Raw genomic sequence first — 16561 nt, forward strand, 5'->3', positions numbered from 1 at the left:
TTATGCAGTTTGAATCCTTACATGCTTATTATTACTTAAATCTCATATCCTTGGCAAGGTTGTGAGTGTTCTGCTGGTAGGACGCAAGTACCAGACCATGTTGTCGGTTATACTATAACATTCCCCACGTTACAAGCAGTTTTACATACATGTATTTCCATTGATTTACTGTTTTCAGACTTTACTCACGTTTTATGCTCATGTCCAAGTTACATTCAGTTTCAGTTCATGTCCTATACCTATACTGTGCCATGTTCTTCATTTCAGCAGGTTTTACATACTAGTACTATTCACCATGTACTAACGTCCCTTTTGCCCGGGGCCTGCACTTCACGGTGCAGATACCGATTTTCAGGAGCATACACCTGCGCAATAGGATCACTTCAGTTATCAGCTTATTGGTGAGCCCCACTCCTCTCGGGGTTCAACATGGAGTCTGCATTAGTATTCAGTTTATGGTAGTCCAGGGCCATGTCCTGATAGTTAGTATTCAGACATGTTTTAGAGGTTTCATAGACAGATGTTAGTTCACAGAGTCAGTTGTGCTTTCATGTTTGCAGACTATTATGTTTTCATGATATTTCATGCTATGAGAAAATTTCAAGACTTTATTCCGCAAATTACATTTTCTTGATTCATTTAAATTACATCATATAGATTATGTTGTTTTGATGCCCATGTTGACAAGCAAGCCATGAGGTTCGCTCGGACACATGCAAGCAAGGCCCGAGTACCGTGTTACTCCCAGGCCATGGTTCGGGGCGTGACAATAAAGGCATCCACAAATTCTTGCCAAACGGGAGGTGGTGCATTCTCTCGTCTTGATATCATCCAATTTTTGTACCATAGCACCGCCACATCGCGGAGTCTATAAGAGGCCAACTCTACCGATTCGGTCTCAGAAGCATGCGTAAGTTTTAGCGTCCTCAACATCTTATCAACAAAGCCTTGGGGGTCCTCATTTGGCTTCGACCCGAAAAATTTTGGAGGATTGAAAGTCAAGAAATCACGGGCTCTCGTACTGGCGGAACGGTCACTCGGGCCCGCATTCGGCCGCTTTTCCTGGGCGGCAACCAATTGTTTCAGTAGGTGTATGGCCTCAGACACTTGTTAACCCGAAGCAACTGGCGGAGGAATTGGGACTGAGGCTCCTCCCTGCTCTCCTACATTAGGCGAGGCCTCATTCTGGGACTCACTTTCCTCTACATTCGCCGGAGGCCCCCTTTCTGTCCGCTTCTTCGTCGTAGCTTTGTCTTTCTGGGCAGCTGTAGCTTTTCCTTTCGGCGGCATTCTGAAATCACAACGCACTTTTAGGGAAGGATAAATTCCTATGCATGGCTCTATAGCACGATCTAGTAAAAAGAAAGATGGTCATTTTCCTAAATGCTCTGTAGCCTCTTTTTTATTGATGTGGCGCGCAACACACCATAAACAAGACTCTACTAGACACGACTCGTAGACACTTTCTAGGACGAACTGCTCTGATACCACTTTTGTCACGACCCAACTAGGGGCCGCGACGGGTACCCAGAGCTAGATACCGAGCACCGCTCACTCTACTACTCATTTTACTCATTTAATGATCTTTTGCCAGTTTTACGCATGAAAGTATAGGAAACATAATTTGTATCAAAACATAAGTACTTTATATACCTGTCTCTCGGTCATCAAAATAATATATACATAATAATAGCATCTTTTGAGACCACCTGACCCACACTACGTATCTACGAGCCTCTACTGTCATAATGAATACATAGACGGAACAAGACTCCATCGTGCCCAAAATATATATACATATATACCAAAGAGAAATCATAAGCACCTCTGAACAATAGAGTGCTCTCCACCGCTGACAGCTCCTAAGTATCTGGATCAAGCTCGCCTCCCTATCTACCTGTGGGCATGAACACAGCGTCCAAAGAAGGGACGTCAGTAGGAATATTGTACTGAGTATGAGAGGCATGAACAATGAAGAAAGGCATCAATAATATAATGAGAGCATCAATATAAAGCATATGGATCTGACCGATAATCATAAATGGAATAATGCATGCTGTCTTACTCATACTTATCATCGTAACATGTATGCATCATATGCAAGCTGCCCGCCCATGTCGGAACGGTGTGATAATCAATAATATAAGCCTGCGTCCAGGCCTCCCGCGTCCGGGATACCATCTCATGCCGCCCACTAGTGGTGTCTGCCCACGCCCGAAGGTCGTGGTGTATCATATCGCCGTCCGCCGAAGCGGTGTCTGCCCGGCCAACTAGGCCCGGTATGAAATGCTCAGGCCATGCTTATCATAAAATAATCATAATAATGTACTCATTGTAAAATACTTATCTTATCATAGCACATGCGTAAGGTTTGAGAACAACTTTACTCTATCGGGGTGACGTAAGGTCGTGACCCCCCCGATTACTTTATGGAGCAATTACGGACATTCTGCCTCACCTTGAAAGGACTAGTACATAAGGTGAGTGTAGGCAAGGACTAACATCATCATCATCCTAGCATCATCATATCGTATAACTTATCTCATATAGGCATTTAACTTTTTGGAATGTAGGAGCTCATGGAAAGATGGTAATTCGGACTATAAGATTCATGCCATTGAAAAGAAAGGACTAGCCTCACATACCTTGCTGTTTAGCTAAGTTGTTTTCCACTTATTCTCCTTCGATACCACGTCGTCACCTTCATGAGAGAATTCGTATTACATTAGTTAATTAACTACAAGAACGGATCGCTAGTTCTAGGAAAATTTTGGCAGTACTTCCTTTGTTTATACTACTTTTCCCATGTTCTATATCTACCCCCAACATTCACAATGCTATTCGCAATATCGCAATCAAAATCATCATTTATGCACCATTAGTAAAATCCACCATGTTCCTCCAATTTTCCCATATTTCTCCTTATAGCTCACCTTAGTGATTTCGTGCATTTACTACTTGTCTCACGTTATAAACATCATTTATATCGTATTTGTACTCACAACACTTCAACATTTATGATTCAATTCCACTATCATTCATTTATGTCACTATTCACTCAATAATGACCCATTCTTATGTTCTTCTACATTTTAAGTATCTAAGCCTTCCAATACCTTGAATCACGTGGTATAGTCATGAAACATACCTTAAATGATGATTGAATAGGCCTCGAGTTGAAATACTTCACTTAGCCAAAACCCTAGTTCCACCCTTTTAAGGATTTCTTGACTTAGATGATCCTTTGATATGTTCTTACACTTGTTTTCATGAATTTAGTGGTGTTGATCTTGATGTTCCCTTTGATTCTCTTGAATTCTTATGGAGGAAATATTTGGAGAGTTCTAGAGCATTCTTGAGTAGTATGGAAGAAATATGAAATGAAATGAAGCCTAAGTTCCTTTTAATAATCACAAAACTGATCTTTAATGAAAAATTGTCGGGCCGAACAGTGGTCGTAAACCACAGTTTACGGACCGTATTGTGGTTTACGGTTCTTCCTCCATGATCGTTTTTAATCATCCCAGAAACAAAAAGTTTGGCTGAGGGACATGGCAGTTTACGACTGAGGTTTACGGTCCGTAAACCAGTTTACGGGCCCGTCCTCCAAGTCGTGTTTAGCCATTTCATCACTTGGCAGAAACTTTGAGATTTTAGAAGGCTGGAGGACGATTGCACTATACGGTCCGTAAATCACTTTACGGGCCGTATAGTGCCCTTTACGACCACTGAGCTGAAAATTTTCCACAACCTTCTTATTTCCAAAAATTCATAATTAGCCATTCCCGACTTAGTAAAACATCATACATTCAAGCCCTTCATTGTTCTACTCATCACACAAGTACGAAAAAATTTCCGAGGTGTAACATAATGTCAGCCATTTCCTTTTGTTGTTGGTTAAAGAAGTGGAAAAGGGAAGTGCCTGGTGGACAAATCTCATACTGCATGTTTTTTATTCTCAATTCCAGGTCTTTGATCAGTCCAGCATGCTGAGAAGATGCACGTTCCACTTTTTTTCTCAATTGTCTCCACCCTGCTCATCATCTTGTTTTGTGTGTGAGCAACATTTCTGATGGAAGTGCTAATATTAGTTAACACTTTGTTTTGGCAAATGGAATTTTTGGATTGCCAATTGATTGTTGCCTCTACGTCACTTGTCGGTGGCTTTTCTCCAGTGGGCGGCACAACATTTTTCCTTGGAATTTTTTTGGCATGGCTTGCACCATCTTTTTTAATAAGTTGTTGTGAAGGAAATTCAGGGGTGTGACTGGAGCTTGATGGGTTCATCATGAGTATTTCTGGCTTTGGGATATTTGAATTTGAAGGTTTGTGATATAAATTTTGGTTAGGGAGAGGTTTCTAGTTTTGAGGTTTGTACGAAACAAGGAATTCATATTTTCCGGACAGCTCAGTGAACCCATAGATGAATCTCCTTCTTCATACCTTGTTCGGAACTCCCTTTCAGAGTTTCTCCCTTTTTTCTTTAATTTGGCTCTTCTTGTATGATGTTCATCCCATTCAATTTCACCGTCAAGACAATCTTGACAATCACATTGGGTATCCCATGGGCAGTGTCCCGTGAAAGGACATTTGAACCACCATACATCATGACCTTCATTATCGAACTGCTTTATCCAGTCATGTTCACACATGATACTTGGGAGATAGTAAGAGAATGTTTCGGGGTCATGTTGGTGTGATTGGTTATAAGTGGGTTGGTACATCTGGAAAGAAAAGGTTGTTTTGATGGGTTTTTTAAGGTGAGAGTGGTCAAAGCTTATGGCAACTGTTTTATCGGGGTTTTTTTTTGGAAAAATTGGGTTTAGAGGATTGGAGAGGTTCGACAGGTTCTCTCATCTTTTCAGAATTCGTGACCCATGTATGTGGAAGGACTTTGATAAGTTCTTCCCTAGAGAGCTGTTTTGGGATTTGGGTGCACATGGTAGTTCCGTTGGTGGCATCTACTTTTAAGAGCAAAGCATTTTCTCCACCTGGAAGGGAGAGACCCATAGCATGATTCTGAACTCGCCAAACTATTTGGTAATGTAAAGTAGCTTGAATAGCATCTTTAGCTTGTGGAGCACCTTGAATTTGGACTTGGAGTTTTAAAGCCTCCGTTAGATATGGATCATATAGGGTCATGTTAAAATTTGGGAATATAGTGATAAAAACTGTCCCAACATTTAGAGTGACTTCAGTGGTACCCAAATTTGCATGTGGGTACTCATTATATCTAGTATCAAGAAGGGAAAACCGAGCCACAACTGGTAGGCCTTTTCTTCCATGATATGTTAATGCAATTCTAACAACACCGAAATTGATATGGGTGAACCCATGATTTTTTCACTGTAGGAAAATCATCTGGAATCTGCAGAGTGATTAATTGTTCCTTTTGAGTTGTTAGAATAGGGTGCTGGTCAAGTTTTGAGGCACCAACATATTCTTTACCTCATTTGGGCTTTGGTTGGACCAGGGAACGGATTTGTGACCATGGGGAACATGTCTTTTTAGCAAAAGCAGAATATGGGTTTATGAGGGGTAGGTCGGTAGGAGACACTTTGTTTTCATCAGGTAGGATATCAACTTCATAAAGGTAGTCATATTTGCAAGAAAGGGTTTTATACAGAGTGGGAGACATATTAATTTTTGCTAAGGAGTTACAAGGGTTGGACGTATATGGTAATGACTCAGACATTTTTTTACTAAACTGCTCCTCTCTCCGAAAGAGATGGACTGGCTCTGATACCATGAGTGTGTAGAGGGCGGGGAAATAGCAAGCAAGACAGACAGACTGCAAGCACAATAGTTTTCTTACATAGTAGGACTGGGCTTCAATATCCCAAAGGACGGCTTGCCATAAACCTGACTTCAACAACCCGAAGTATGGCTTGTGAAGTTAGTCGGATAGTTTGAAAGATCATAGATATGAAAGGTTTTCCTACAAAATGGGCTGGCTTCCTAGCCAAACAGCTCAACTCGGAAAAACTTTCATAGTTCTGCAGACATACTGTCAAAGCTTCGGAAAACCATTTTACTTGTAGCAAGCTTAACTTGATCAATATTTCCTTATCCTATACTAACTTAGGATTGGCCTTTCCATGCCTTTCAAAGAGAAGAACAAGAGAAATTTAGAAAGCAAACATTTTATTGATATCGGAAAATTTACAGGGAGATTGTTTGATACCTTCTAACTATTACATAGCCTCCTATTTATAGGAGCTGGAGGCTACTACAAGACATATCTTACATGGCACACGCGCCCCGCTAGACATGTGAAGGGCCTAATAAAACAAGCCTAATAAAACGAGCCTAAAAAAATAGCCTAATAAAACAAGCCTAGTAAGACAACCTAATAAAACATGCCTTATAAAACAAGCCTAATAAGATAGGCCTAATAAAATAAGCCTAATAAAACAAGCCTAATAAAATGAGGGGAACATTATCCAAAGCATGACAACCATGTGCAAGCATGTGACTGTGGGGTCCGCTTTTGTCTTTCTTGTAAGCACGTCAGTAAGCCTTATCCGACGGAGCGGTGCTTGATGGCATCGACGGCGGAGTTGTGTATCCTTCCTCTATCCACCATTATGGTCCATGTTTTTTCCTGAAATTTTCTTTGTTTTCGAGACTTCTTTTTCATGACCTTGTGTAGTAGGATTTTCTGCTGGATGGTCCTGGCATCTCTGGATCAATTTTTGTTGAATCTTGAGATGGAAAATTCAACCTTATCTTTGTGATAGCCTGAATGACTTCATTTCTGATTATTTCATACGACACTTGGTACTCCTTTGCTGCTTCTCGAACTCTTTCCCAATGGGGATGATCATCAGTGTAATTCCAACGAGCCCATTCTTTCGGCCATATCTCCTTTGGGATGCACTTATTTTGCGGGAAGATAATTCTCTGTGCTTCGCTGTATTCATTTTCTAAGGACAAGATAGAGACGGGGAATTCCCACTATAGTGAAATATCTGGCTGAGGATAGAACTTCCTATCAATAATCTTTATCGATCGATGTAACATAAACACTTTCACTGCATAAGAGTCTCGGAAACATTGAACCCAATATCTTCGTAGCTTGAACCATTGCATAAACTTTTTGAGAGCAGGTTCAATCCTATCAAAATGTCGGAACATGTCGCACTTGAATTCCATGAACATATAATACTGGTGACATAAGTACCAGAAAAACCATAATTGCTCCTGTGGAAAATCGTTGTGCATTGCTATGAATATATGACAGAATGGATATTCTAGATTGATTCCTAATGGCTTAAGGATGGTTCCTCCATATTTTCTGAAAACTAGAAGCTCATAGAAAGTCCTTCTTTCTGTAAGGATGGATGGATCAAACGGGTCCACAAACTTGTTGAAGAATTTCGGCGGATGATCTGCTATTCTGGATGAACTAGCTCCTGGTGAGGTTGCAAGCATGAAAATTTTGCTAGTTAGCCTTTTCTGCAGATTGGCCTGAAATCTCTTTGAAAATTCCTCTGGCCTGGATAGGAAATCCGCTAGAATATTATCCTTCCCTTTGAGGTGCTTTACTTGGAATTTGTAATGGGAGAACCATTGTGCCCATCTGAGAATCTGCGGATTTGGGATAATCTTTGGATTTATCTGGATCATCTTCGGGAAAGCTTTCATATCCATCTCGTTAAGAAACTCTATGTGAATTAAAGAGAAATTAAACTTTTTAATAGCATTCTTTACGGCAAGAATTTCTTTGAATATGGAATGATAATGTTGTTCAGCATCTTTGAACCTTCCACTGGAGGGCTTTGACTTATTTTGAGATTTCTTTTATTCTCCGAACTACTTCATCCTGTTCCTTTCCCCAACCTTGGGCATTCTTCTTGAGAATTTTTGTAAGTGGAGAAATGTATGTAGAGACATTAGGGATAAAATCTATAACATAATTAATCACACCTAAAAACTATTGGACCTGCTTTGTTATAAAATTGGTGTCTGGGAATTTGAGCAGCTTTTGACAAATATCTGGCCCTGGGATGTATGCTCCATGAACAAAATGCATCCCCAGAATATCCATTTCCTTTTTAGCAAGAATCATCTTTTTCTGTAAGAGCATGATTCCATTTTCCCCACCAGGCCATGGAATTGTTGGAGCAAAGTGAGGTGTTCTTCCATAGTATCACTAAAGAGTAAGATGTCATCAATATAGACTAGTGATGTATGGAGGATGGGTTGAAATAATTTTATCATGGCTTTTTGGAACAATGAGGGTGCCGTTTTCAACCCAAAGGGCATGACCTTCCATTGGAAGTGATGATCGGGTATACAAAACCATGTTTTTGGTCGATCTTCTGGGTGTATTCCTAATTGAAAAAAACCCCGATTTAAGGTCAAACTTGGAAAAGTATTTAGCTTTGGCTAAGTGTGAAAAAAGGGTGAGTTTATTTGGGATAGGGAATTTATCATCTTGGAGGAAATAGTTAAGAGGTTGATAGTTTATGACTAATCTGAGTTTACCTCTTGTTTGTTACGCCCGTTTATTGACATAGAATGCCTCGTACGCCCATTTCGAATTAGAGGGCTCGATAAGTCCACACTCCAAGAGCTCTTCGCATTCCCTTTTGGCAAGTTGAAGATGATCTGGATTCATGCCGGAGTGACTTGCCTTCGTTGGATTAATGCTTTCATTCTTCTTGAAGGGGAGTTTAATGAAAAACTTTTCATTGAGCCATAAAGGCTTTTTGCATTTTCCCATTAACTTGTGAGAATCTGCACATGAATGCTCTACCAACTGCTTTTCTATCTCCTTGATTTGTTCAGCATCAATTATTTGGAATATTCGTAAAACATTTGTATATGGCTTGAATTGTTTCTTGAATGTTATTTCATGGGCTTTGATCTGGAGCTGATCTTTAAGTTGCCTGAAGAAGTCAAATCCGACAATGAGATCTTTCCCTGGGACATCTGATCCAATCAGCTTAGTTCGAAACTTCAACCCTAGGAAGAATTCAATTGTGATTGGATGCTTTGTGATGACTGTGGCGATAGGACTCCAGTCCCAGAAGTCTTGAAATCATTGAAATGTGGAATCCATTGATCCTCAGGAAGGACGGCCGGGTTCATCAGTGAACATGCCACTCTAGTGTCCATGAAAGCAATAACCTGGATTGGTTTATCCCATTTGGATGGATAGACTTTAAGCTGGACCTATGGGATTACCATGATGCTATTGATATCTTCTTGAGCCTGTCCCTCTGGTTCTGAAATCTGATAATATTCGTCTCTATATTTTTCGTACACATCCATAGAAAAGAGAGTTTTCTCTGTGGGTTCGTCCTCTAATGAGAGAATAGATTCAAGATCATCATCTTCACCTAGATGGATACCAGTGTAGTCCTCTATTTATGTAAGGAGCTTGATTGACCTTCTGGATTGGGGACGATTTTTTGCATAACGCCCAATCTTGTTGCAGATGAAGCATCTATCATTTTTTCGGGACTTGCCTGGGCTCCTTCTCCTGAAATATATTGTGCGCCTCCTGAACTGGGATCCTTCTCCTGAAGGCCTTGGCCATTTGAATCGCTTGAATCTTCGTTTTCGTTTGGGAACATGGCACGAACAGCTTGACCCAGTAATTAGGTCAGACTTCCTGCAAGCTTTATCAGGGGCTGGATTATTTCGTATGATCTGCTTCAAAACAGCTCTCTTTGTGCAGATATTATTCAACGCTAGAAATATTGCTTGCCTGATGTAGCCGTCCTGTGGGATCGTTATTGATTGGAACTTCTCCCCAATGATTGTCATGGTCCAGCTTGTTAACATCTTTGGAAGTGATGAAACAAAGACTTGCTTGAGACTAGCTTCTTCCCCTAACTCAAAGAACATTTTAGCCATCTTCTGAAAATGGATAACAATGACATCTCTGTCAAACGCTACGCATGTCATTTCAAAGAACTGTCTCCTTAGTTTTTCTTGCCTTTGGCCTGTATCTCCATAAAATACTTCCTGGCGTATTCTGATGTTGAAGGAAAAGTCTTGGGATGTGAGAAACATATTTTTGTCTTGTGTCCCAAGTGAACTCCACCAGTATCTGAGAATTCCGGAGAACCTCGAAGTGAATTCTGACAGGATCATGTACTTTTCCCGTTCGACAAGATTTTTGCCACCATCCAAGTGAAGAAATCTTGGATCCTTTGGGGATATTTTGATACTTTGATATCATGCAGACTGAAAGTATGGAATCCTGTCCCATCGAATTTTACAGTTGTTGGTTCTGGCCTTCTTTCTGGAATTGGCTCATCTGTCATCCCGTCACGATCATCATCTATTTTAGAGATTTCTGGTTCTCTAGGTTGATTCATGAATATTGCTGGGTTATCTTCTTCTGAAGAGTCAACTGACGAATCTTCGCTTGTCTCAATGCTTTCTTCCGTAGGATCAGTATCATATGAATCTTAGTCACTGGATACTGGGGTATCATCCTCCTCTATATCCTTTTTGGGTTAGGCCACGTAGAGGTTAGGAATCTTTTGGGCCGAGATCATCAAGTTTTCCAGCTCGGGTTCTTTTGAACCTTCCCTGAGTTCTTTCTTTCGTTTGGACTGCTTTTGGGCCGCCATAGAGTCTTTCCTTTCCCAGACCATTTTTGCAATGTCAAACTCAGGTTCATCGTTTTGTTTTAGGGTAAAAGACATAGGGTCTCGTTTTGTGAAAGAATGTTCAACCTTTGGTGGTGAGTATGTTTGCGAGGACGTGGGGAAAAAAGTGTGTTTTGATGGGCAGCTTTGTGTTTTTTGCGGTTCATGGTGACCATATCTCAATTGTTGTATTTGTTCTTTAATGTCAGCCATTTCCTTTTGTTGTTGGTTAAAGACGTGGAAAAGGAAAGTTCCTGGTGGACAAATCTCATACTGCATGTTTGTCATTTGCAATGCCGGGGCTTTGATCAGTCAAGCATGCTGAGAAGATACTTGTTCCACCTTTTTCTCAATTGTCTCCACCCTGCTCATCATCTTGTTTTGTGTGTGAGAAACATTTCTGATGGAAGTGCTAATATTAGTTAACACTTTGTTTTGGCAAATGGAATTTTCGGATTGCCAATTGATTGTTGCTTCTACTTCACTTGTCGATGGCTTTTCTCCAGTGGGCAGCACAACATTTTGCCTTGGAATATTTTGGGCATGGTACCATTTTTTTCAAAAGGTTGTTGTGAAGGAAATTCGGGGGTGTGACTGGAGCTTGATGGGTTCATCATGAGTATTTCTGGCTTTGGGATATTTGGATTTGAAGGTTTGTGATATAAATTTTGGTTAGGGTGAGGTGGCCAGTTTTGAGGTTTGTACAAGACAAGGAATTCATATTTCCTAGACGGCTCAGTGAACCGATAGATGGATCTCCTTCTTCATACCTTGTTCGGAACTCTCTTTCAGAGTTTCTCCCTTTTTTCTTTGATTTGGCTCTTCTTATATGATGTTCATCCCATTCAATTTCATCGTCAAGACATTCTTGACAGTCAAATTGGGTATCCCATGGGCTGTGTCCCGTGAAAGGACATTTGAACCACCATACATTAAGACCTTCATTATCGAACTGCTTTATCCAGTCATGTTCACTTGTGATACTTGGGAGATGGTAAGAGAATGTTTCAGGGTCATCTTGGTGTGCTTGGTTATAAGTGGGTTGGTACATCTGGAAAGAAAAGGTTGTTTTGTTGGGTTTTTTAAGGTTAGAGTGGTTAAAGCTTATGGCAACTGTTTTATTAGGTTTTTTGGAAAAAGTGGGTTCAGAGGATTGCAGAGGTTCAACAGGTTCTCTCACATTTTCATAATTTGTGACCCATGTATCTGGAAGGACTTTGATAAGTCCTTCCCTAGAGAGCTGTTTTGGGATTTGGGTGCACATGGTAGTTCTGTTGGTGGCATCTACTTTTAAGAGCAAAGCATTTTATCCACCTGGAAGGGAGAGATCCATAGCATGATTCTGAACTCGCCAAGCTATTTGGTAATGTAAAGTAGCTTGAATAGCATCTTTAGCATGTGGAGCACCTTGAATTTGGACTTGGAGTTTTAAAGCCTCCGTTAGATATGGATCATATAGGGACATGTTAAAATTTGGGAATATAGTGACAAAAACTGTCCCAACATTTAGAGTGACTTCTGTGGTACCCAAATTCGCATGTGGGTACTCATTATATCTGGTATCAAGAAGGGCAAGGCGATCCACAACTGGTTGGCCTTTTCTTCCATGATATGTTAATGCAATTCTAACTGCACCAAAATGGATATGGGTGAAAGCATGATTTTTCCACTGTCTAGGAAAATCATCTGGAATCTGCAGAGTGATGAATTGTTCCTCTTGAGTTGCTAGAATAGGGTGTTGGTCAGGTTTTGAGGCATCAACATATTCTTAACGTCCTTTGGGCTTTGGTTGGACCAGGGAATGGATTTGTGAGCACGGGAAAATGTCTTTTTAGCAAAATCAGAATATGGGTTTGTGAGGGGTAGGTCAGTAGGAGACAATTTGTTTTCATCAGGTAGGATATCAACTTCATAAAGGTAGTCATATTTGCAAGAAAGGGTTTTATACAGTGTGGGAGACATATTGATTTTTCCTAAGGACTTACAAGGGTTGGGCACAGATGGTAACGACTCAGACATATTTTTACTAAACTGCTCCTCTCTCCGAAAGTGATGGACTGGCTCTGATACCATGAGTGTGTAGAGGGTAGGGAAATATGGATCCATTTAGTTGGAGTATGTGGTTGGACAATTTTGAATGCATGCGCAGGTTTCTAAAGTTGAAAGTTGCTCAAGCGGGGAAAAGGTTACTCTGCTTTAACTATAACAGGTAAATTTCTCATTCATCCAAAATCTAAATGAAGCTTCCCAATTGCTTTCAATTTTTATTTAAAGTCTAAATGGATACTTCTACACTTTGTTGAACCATCTCAAATTTCTCTTCTTCTCTTTTTGCTATTGGATAAAGATACAAGTTTCTATGAGGACTTTGCTATAATTCGAGAATTTTTCTTGCTACTAAAATTGAGATGAATAAAGAATCAACATCAAAAAGAGTACAGCAATTACTAACAGAAATGAGTTTTAAGTTCTAACAAAGTGTAAAATTGTTGTCAGTGTTTCTAACACAGTTATGATTGAATAACTTTTATGTATGTTGTTAGCTTTAAATATCCCATATATTCATATGAACTAGGGTCGATTTTCTCTAGGCTAAAATATGGTAAGATATAATACTCGCATTGTTATACGTTTGTGATTCTGTTTCTTCGTGCTACCAATGGATCTCTAGAAGGTGGAATAATCAGCATGTGAAGCTATATCCAGGAGTGCACTATTTCATTGTTTAGAGTTTTGATTTAGTTAGTATTCCTTTTGGAATTGGCTGAATTAGGTAATTTGATTCATGAAAGTTAATGTTATCTAATTAATGCTACTGGTACTGCTTTCTTATCTGGAATTGGAGCATTAATTTATGAAATCTATTTCGCATCAATTTTTGAAATATAATTGCTCCAACAAAGACTTAATTAAAATACTTTATCCCTTACAAAGGGAATGTAACAACCAGCCTTTTCCCTTATTCTTTTGGAATAAAGTGAATACTGATTGTTACATGTTGGCAGATTTGATAAATTTAATTGAGTTGTGATAGAGATTAACATTGAGGATGAGAGTAAGAAGGTGAATTCCCAGTTGATAAAATTGAGCCTTGACTTAGTCACCATAATGAGGTAACTTTTGCCTTCCCTTTGGTGATGATCTAGGATAGTGATAAATTGTTTTCCTTTCTCTACAGATCTCATTGATATCCAGTCCTAATCCAAGAGAGTAGATTTCTTAAGAGAAAGGTACAAGTTATAATCCTTAAGATTCAGAATAAAGCAAATGAGAGCAGAAAAGAAAATCATGATTTTCTCAGAGTAAGATACTTTGTGTGTATGGGAAGTGTTTGATAGAAGCTAAAAAGATCTTTCTGCACTTAAGAGAGTTCAATTTGGAAGCATTGCATTTCAGGTGGACTCCTATCCCGTAGCACAAGCTAACTCAGAACAGTTTAACAACAAGAAAATGCTAAATAAATTTTGCCTGATGAAAATCTTTGGCTGAAAGGAGATAAAATATGCCTTGATTGACATTAGATTAGCTAGAAAAAGACATGTCTGGCTTAATTAGTTCTCATGAATGTAGCTCCAGTCATTAGTTTTTTAACCAAATTCATACAAGTGTTAGTTGATGTTTGGAAACATGATGGTAAAAGGCCAAAGGAGATCATTATTCTACTTTATGCTAATTGCGCCAACGGTTATAGATGCAACTCTATAATCTAAAATATGGATGAACAACCTTAGTGTCTCAATGTTTTTCAACATGCTATTATTGCAGTAGATCATCAATAAATCTATGGTAAGGAACTAATAATTATGCTGACACTTTCTCATGTCTTAGATTATGGAGAAATATATTAAATGTTATTAATGCTCTTAAAAATATTGCATTGTGGTGGAATGAAGAACAATTTAAATATACTTACAAAACAAAAACTATTTAGAATATACCTTAATATTCTCAATTATTCTTTGATTCAAAGCATCATACAAAAATTGAGACTCTTAGGATTTAGAGACGGAATTAATTCTTTCCACTGTAATCTATTCTCATGAATACCTAAGTTTTTGATGTGATATTATTTTATTTTTGTTCGTCAAGTCATGCGTACAATAGTGTAAAGAAAGGGTCGAACAGAGGGGATTTCACTGAACAATAACACTGGTACCTTGCAAGAAAAGAACTAGATATACAAGGAAAAAGAAGAGTTGCCGTATTAGGAGGTGAGGAGATCTCTTTGGTCTACCTAGTCATCTGTCGAGTGGATATAGATGGTGACTGGAAGAATATTTGTATATCATATCTATTATCACTTTGAAACATAAACAATTAATTGAGATTTTGGCATTTTTGCGGTATCTTATGGCCTTTTGCTAAATATTATGTGGACCCAAAAGTACAACAAATAGGAGCACCATCCATGTATGATGAAGAACCAAAAAAAATGAAACACTAACTAGGAAATTTTGGGAGGGTTCATTACATCAAATGCTCTAGTCAGTATGCTGTGTGTCCAAATCCTTTCGGGGTACCTGTTCTGATCAATTGCTTAGCATTTTTTAAAATGAATTATTGGCTCAACTTTCTTATGGTATACTTACTTTTCCTAAAATATTTTATGTGCCTCCTCATCTGTAGGATATTTTGCCATAGGTATTATGATTTGCTAGAGATTTTATTTCAGCAGAGATAGTGATGTTAAATTGGTGTTTATTTTAGTTGGCATTACAATGTGTGGGCAAAGTGAAAAAAAGTTTTGCTTCTCATTACTTTTGGTATTTCTCTAATTCAGTAGAGACTTCTAGCATCAAACTTTAACTTAAGTGATACTTCAAATTTGATTACACTTTCAACATTCTAATTCTAATTCTTGCCTTTCTTTTTTCAGAGGAGACCCAGCTGAGATATGTGTTGCCAACAACTATTAAAGTCCAGATTTCACACAATTGTAGCATAGCTCACGCATAAGTTGGACCACCTACATGAACATTGACAATCTAACTATTTTTGTCTTTCTAGCATGATATTTTCTTTTCTTTGGATAATGATACAACACAATTAGAACCACTATGAAATTCCAATATTAGATCTCATATGTACAGTGATGTTGGGGAAAAGCCCCTGCTCAGCACGGGCATGGGCTATCTAATATAAGAATGTAAACTAACTATCTGTCTCCATCAATCACATTGGCTAAAATATTTTATCTTAAAAAATAAATATCGTGTACCTTTTTTTATCATAAATATTCAATTTTTAAGGTATATGACCATACAATTAACCTGCAGTGCTTTAAATAGCTTTTAAGTAACGAATTTAAAGAACAAATTGACAGAAATAAAGAGAATAAACTACCCGAATATAAAAGAGGGTGGTTTTTTTTTTTTAATCCAAAACAACTAGCATGGGACTGGTTGTATTTTATTAAAGCAAAGAAAGACAAGAAAGTAATGCAACAATGGCAAAAGTGCCTCACAAAAGACTAAAAACTCTAATCTGAAAACTTAAAACTGACAGAACTGCTGCTGCTAATCCAGTCTTGGTTCGGTGCCATTTCAAATCAGCTCAAAGCTCTCACCAGGTGCTTATGGAATCAGTAAGCCAAACTGAAGAATCCTTCAAACTTGGATTAGGCTGTGGCTGTCATATTCAGTTTCAAATTCAGTTTCTCTATAATGCATTGCCAAACCAGGTGTTTATGATCAATTAGCAATCATACCATATACTAGGCTACTAATGAGGTTCTTCCAATAGTCTGAACTATAAGTTAATACCACACATTGGATAGAACTTCTCCAGCAACTAAGTTACAGAAATGAAGCTAGCGACATGCAGTTTTTCAACCATGTTTTGGTCTGTTTCCTGCATGATACTGTGTATGATCATGCATTATATCATGTCTTTTCTTATTCAGTCTAGTTCTCTTGCTTGCATAAGCTTGAATCTGAAACTTGGCATTTGCA

This window comes from Lycium barbarum, chromosome 12 (assembly GCF_019175385.1).
Source record: "Lycium barbarum isolate Lr01 chromosome 12, ASM1917538v2, whole genome shotgun sequence".
Lineage (NCBI taxonomy): Eukaryota > Viridiplantae > Streptophyta > Magnoliopsida > Solanales > Solanaceae > Lycium > Lycium barbarum.